Genomic DNA, 6,085 nt, shown 5'->3' on the forward strand with positions numbered 1-6,085 from the left:
TCATGTTCCTTGTGCAAGTGGACATAAGAATGGCCACACAGTGACTGCGGGACAACAGTGGTCATAAGCACATGCTCAAGGAGACATGGGCACTACTTCCTCCACACACTCTCCAGCCTTCCAGTATTTTCAGCTTAAAGGACTTGCCAAACAGGATGTGGTTTCTGGCTATTTAGTGATCCTCAAAGGGTTTAGGATTTATCTCCCAAGACTTGTGCCATCTCCTCCACCTGTAGATTTGTGCTGTCACACTGCACAGGTTGAGTCCCTGATGCAAGAAGAACCACCTCATCCTGCCTGCTTCATTCCATGTTCTTTGCTTAGAGAATGGCCAGTCCCTACCCACACTCTCCACACCACCCAGATCTTTGCATCCATCTATAACATTTCCTCTGAATTATCCTTCTTCCAAGATGGAAAGGTTGTTACACAAACCTGCCTGTTAAAGACTTCACTGCTTCTGCTGCAATTCTTACCTGGCTTTGAGTCCCTCTGTCTTGGTCTTAGTCCTGTGACATCTTCACTCCCTCTGTTCTTCTGCCTGCAGAAAAATGATAGTAAAAATTATCCTTTGCTTTCGTGGAATGGTGGTGACACAGAGTACAAGTATTATTACTATAAAAGCAATACAGAATGCTCTCTTTTTCCAAGGCTTAGCCAAGGACTCAGAAGAGCAACAATTCCACATATCAAGGACAAGAGAAAACAGTATTAATGTAAACAAAAATAACCCCATGGTTCTGTCTACATTTTTTTCATACTTGTTTAGCAACACAGACTGACTAAAACCCTTCCCATCTCATAAACTACCTCTGTCAAGCAGTCCACTCTGGTGTTAAAAATCAGAAGTGAAGGGACATCTCCCACTAGTCTCAGGTAATTATTTCACACACTTATATGCACAACAGGTTTGAAAAATATGACATGCAACAAAAGTGGGATTGCCAGATGTTTTTCCTGCCATTTAATCTGTCTCTCCCCTTTCCATGATACATCTCATTTCTTAGGATATATATTGAGTCATTTCTCTCCCTTACTTGGCCCATCTTCAGCTAGGTGTGTAAACCTGGTGTCTGATTTAAGGTGTACAAGCTGTCCCGTTGTCTTAATGACTCTGAATCACACATTTAAAGTTAGCTTTGAGCTTCAGGGTATGGCGTCATGAGCATGTTACAGTGAGGCATCCAAGGGTGTGGATCCCCAGGACACAGCTACTCTGCAATAACTGCACTGACAAACACCCCTTACCTGCTGGGAAATGCAAGGCTGCTTAGCCCAGAGAGTCTCAGCCAAGATCACCTCTGCCCCCCTACAACTGCTGTTCCCTGAATGCTGCTCCTTTTGACAGTCTGTCCCCACTATGCCCAGAAATAACCACAATAGTTGCATACAGAGGCACTACCACCTCCCTCACCTCCCCACTGATTCACCTCCAAACACAGTTCAAAGTGTACTTTTTTTTATTAGTACACCCCAAAACCTTGAAAACCAAAGTCATATTTGAGAGACCTTGTCTCCCTTGCTGCATTACAGCCTCAACTTATTTTTAAAATGTTCATAGAATAGAGTATATTCTTTGTGGAGTCCTCACCATGTATCACATCTGTATAAATCCTGTAATTCTGCAGCCCCTCTGTTTCCCTCTGCTGGTTAAAAATGTGCAGCTGGGGTGGGCAGTGAGGGTGGTAAAGGGCAAGCAACTCCTCAAATAATTCTGAGTCAAACAGGTACCCCTGTGGGAGGAGGGGGCAGTAGGGCCAGACCTCACTGTATTCCAGAGATTGTTGCCACTGAGGATATTTCTGAGAGCCCACAGGAATTGTTACACAATGTCTATACTTCCCAGGGTCCTGAGAGGAGTTTATCAGCTGGACAGAAATTCCTGCATAGTTTATCATCTGGGCAAGCATCCCAGCGCCAGTGTTGTCTCTTGCTGGAGTCTCCTCAGAGCATCAGAGGTTCCCAGGAACATTCCCAGGAGCTTTTAGCTCAGCAGGAGTCACTGCCAAGTTGAACAGTTTCTTCAAGTCCCTTGTAGCAATCCTGAAAGCTGCAGGAGAGGAGCTTGCAGGCTCTACAACAGCCCCTAAAAGGCTCAGCTTGTACAGGAGGCATTGTCTGGCCTCCAAAAACCGTTATCTGAACAAAGACACATTTATCTCAACCTTGCACACATTTAAGGTCCCTCCAATGAGATCACAAAATCTCCATGTAGCTGGAAATTAAAGACTCCTCATGGAAGTTTCTTTGGTGATTGCCTAAAATCTTTTTTTATATTCAAATAATCCCTCTGATGCCTAAATGAGGATCAGCACCCCCTTCCTGGTGAAACCAAGTCAGTTGTGTGAGGCCAGGTTTCCTCCCCAGGCAGTTTCCAACACAGGCACACGGGTTATGTTGTCTGCAGTAACTGAGGCAGGGAAATACTCCATTATTGATCTCTCAGAGCAGTTACCTCCTGAGAAAAGGTTGCATTTTTGAGGCCAGCTGATTTTTCAGAAACCATCAGTGGGGCATAAATGTAGATTATTTCCAAAGGGGAAATAACAGTGTTTTCTTATCTTAATCCACAAAATTTATGGTTAAAAAAAAAAAAAGAAAAGAAAAATTCCAACAACCACCAAGCACCTTCTATTCTTGAAGAACCTGCTATTCCCTAACTTTGCTTTCTGAGGATTTTGCCTTTTACATGTTGGCATTTTTAATGCTTCTTACTAGCCAAAACAGTAATTGGGTGACTTAATTTCCAGTATTTTGCTTCCTCTGACCCTGCTGCTCTTGCAGTAGCACTTTCCCTTACCAGCACATTGTAGTTTACAGGCACAAGTTCCCAGATTCCCTACAGTACTCAAACCTTCAATGAACAGAAGGATAAGCTTGAAGCATTTGCCAACTTGAAATCCCCGTGAACTGGACAACAGACCCAAAATTGGTTTTTAATTATTTCAAGACATCAAACTCTGAATGTCTGGCTGTATATTAAAATCTGGATTGTTAAAATAATACTGAAATTATATTTATCATTAAAATGTTTCACCTGTTAGTTATTCTATTTCAAACTCTGTAACTCTGTAGTGTTACTACTTTGTTTTATGTTTATTCCTTAAGGTAACACTGAAGAATTTCTCTCTTACCCATCACAGTTATCAAGCTGTGGCTTGTCAGCATTGTCAGTATTTATGACATTCAACTCTCTTCTGCTCTTCCCAGCTTTTGGGAATTAATACCTTGCATGCATCGATTAATAGCCCTTCTGTATTGATATTCCTTTTAGGAGAGTTAGGAATGCCCACCAGATAATCCTCTCCATCACTTCTAACACTGTTCCTGGTCTGTGGTGTAACTCCTGCATAGGGACTGCTTGGTATGTAAATTCTCTCCTTAATCTTCCTCTTTTGTTTCAAGGATAAAACAAACACAACAATAACAAAACCTCCTTTATTTTGCATGCTGGAAGCACATGCCATTAATATTAATTAATTTATTTATTTAAAGTTGGTAAAAGAATTTGCTCTTAGGCTGGGAATGTGACTGCCAAGTTTCCTGCCTGCAATTTGTTACGGCTCAGTAGTAAACTCCTGAAAATAGGAATTTGAAATGGAAATAGTGACAGGCCTTTTAAGTGCACTATAATAAGCAGGGTGTTTTATCCTGCACACTCTACGTCGCTACACAATGGCAGCCTATCATAATGTGCACAGAAAACAAACAGGGTCTCTTTAGATCGCTCTCCTGGCTAAAACTGGGCAGACAGAGGAAGCAAAACAGGCTGGAAAGACAAAAGACTAGAAGGTCAAGAACACCACACCCAGACCTAAGCCCTTCTGTTACACAGCCCAGCAAAAGGATCTTTGAGAACTTGCACTTGAATAAATTGACTTTGATCAGCATACCATAAAAAAAAAGAGGTGTAGTCTGCCATTCTGCTAAAGGAGGTAAGGAAGGAAACTTGCCTGAAAGTCTTAAGCTGTAAATTTACGTACCCAGACTTGCCCTGTCATGCAGAGCAAAGCTCCAAAACGTGTGTTTCTTGTAAATGTTTCTTATCTGCCTGTAATGGTATGTTCTATGTGATTCTGTGCATATAAAACACATGAACATTAAAGCTGGCCTGCATATTAGTGACAGTTTGAAATGCAGTTTTTCAGAGATGTTGAACATCCAGAGTCCAACCAGCTGAGTTTCCCCACATTTACACCTCTGTAAACGAAAGCAGAACTGCATCTCTCTGAAAATGAAATGCTGCTATTGCTTTTCACAAGGTATTTGGCAACCAGGAAAAGAACTGAATCATATGTGCAAAACAGAACAGAGTATCTGGGGCTTGAACTGAGCACTTCTGGTTTGTAGCACACACGCTTAAATGCCGTATATTGAACTGCCACATCATGTCTATTTTTACTAATTGAGTTTACTCGTGTTTGGGCACTGTACCAGCTACTTGGCAAGTCCGGGAGATTAATGTAAAAGCCTCTCTGCATTTAGAAAGTATAGGCACTCTAGATTTACAGCTGCTTATTTTGAGGGTGGCTGACTGCTGATCCTGATGTCTTTGAGGAACAGATGGTTTTCTGAGCTGCACTGATAATGAAAATGATGTAATTTGCCTCTTAACACTAAAATAAAGCAGAGAGGCAGAATAAAGGAAAAAGAGATCACCTCCTACAAATAGCATACCTGAGTACACAGTGGAATGGGGGCCTGGGGAAGCCCAGCCAAAACTCAAGGTGATCAATAGTTTTGGAAATTCACATGAGGAAAAACTTGCATGAAATAACCCATCCTAATCTGGACTGTGAAAGCATTGGCCCCTGTAATGTTAGAATTTATAGCTTTAATCTTCTTAAAAGCTGCATGGCTCTTCTCACATGTGGGGAAAACAGATCTGATGTTTCTGAGATTAAAACTACTGAGCTGAACTTTGCTTGTTATTGGCCAGAAGCGTTTGGAAACCTAATAAAGCATTCCATTAAAATCCTGGCATTTTAGTAACACAAAAGAAAGAGGCTTCTCAAAATGTGAGTCCAAGACAAAAGGACACTTTTTGGTGGGGGGGAAGATTGTGGAATTTGGATTTTAACAAAGTTTGCAATGACTTAAAAATAGATCAAGAGAAATGCGAGGTAGAAGGGAACAATAAATGTTTGATGGAACTAGCAATGTGCAACTTTCTGTTATTTAAGCTTTATTACATTAGAAGACATTTTTCCATGTTCTTTTAGACCTCATATTTTTGTGAGACTTTAAGTAGCTGGAAGAAGCACAACATGCAGCACTGACTAGCTGTGTGGTCTCTAACAGGTAATATAAGGCCTGATTTCTTAAAATTATGGGGATCTCAAGCACAGCTGAGATCAACATGAGCTACTGGTATTCTGGGCTTTAGCTGGTCAGCTTTACTCTGAAAAAACACTCTCCTTAAGGCTGACTAGTATAAAAGAAGTAAAGCTTCATAACTTGCCCTAAATATGACAGATCTCTTGGTAGGGTCCATTGAAGAGGTTTGGGGTTTTGTCAAAAGGCAAATAACATTAATTCCAGTGTGCTATCAAACTACTTGATCCTGCCTGTACTGGCAAAGCCCACCACGAAAGCTACGCTAGAATTTGCTTGTGTACAGTTATAGATAAATCAGCTCTGCCAGGGGAAACTGAAGTTGGAGATCAGAAAAAAATTCTTTGCAGAGAGAGTGCTCAGGCATTGGAATGGGCTGCCCAGAGAGGGGGTGGATTCCCCATCCCTGGTGGTTTTTAACCTGAGCTTGGCCGTGGCACTGAGTGCCATGATCTGGTAAAGGGACTGGAGTTGGACCAAGGGTTGGACTTGATGATCTCTGAGGTCTTTTCCAACCCAATCCATTCTATGATTCTGTGATCTGTTACTGTCTACTTACAGATTGCCCCATAGAATCAGAAATTATGTAGCCTATCTGCTGGAAATCCTGTGGTTAAAACCCTGTGGTGATAATCAGGTAACAATCAAATGCCTACAAACAAATTTCAGCCTGGATTTCACCCCGCCCAGAGAACCAGAGTGTTGAAGGTGGATCCCACAGCTGGTGTTAACGAGTCCTGCACAAGTTCAT

This window comes from Pithys albifrons, chromosome 4 (genome assembly GCF_047495875.1).
Source record: "Pithys albifrons albifrons isolate INPA30051 chromosome 4, PitAlb_v1, whole genome shotgun sequence".
In the NCBI taxonomy this organism is placed as follows: domain Eukaryota; kingdom Metazoa; phylum Chordata; class Aves; order Passeriformes; family Thamnophilidae; genus Pithys; species Pithys albifrons.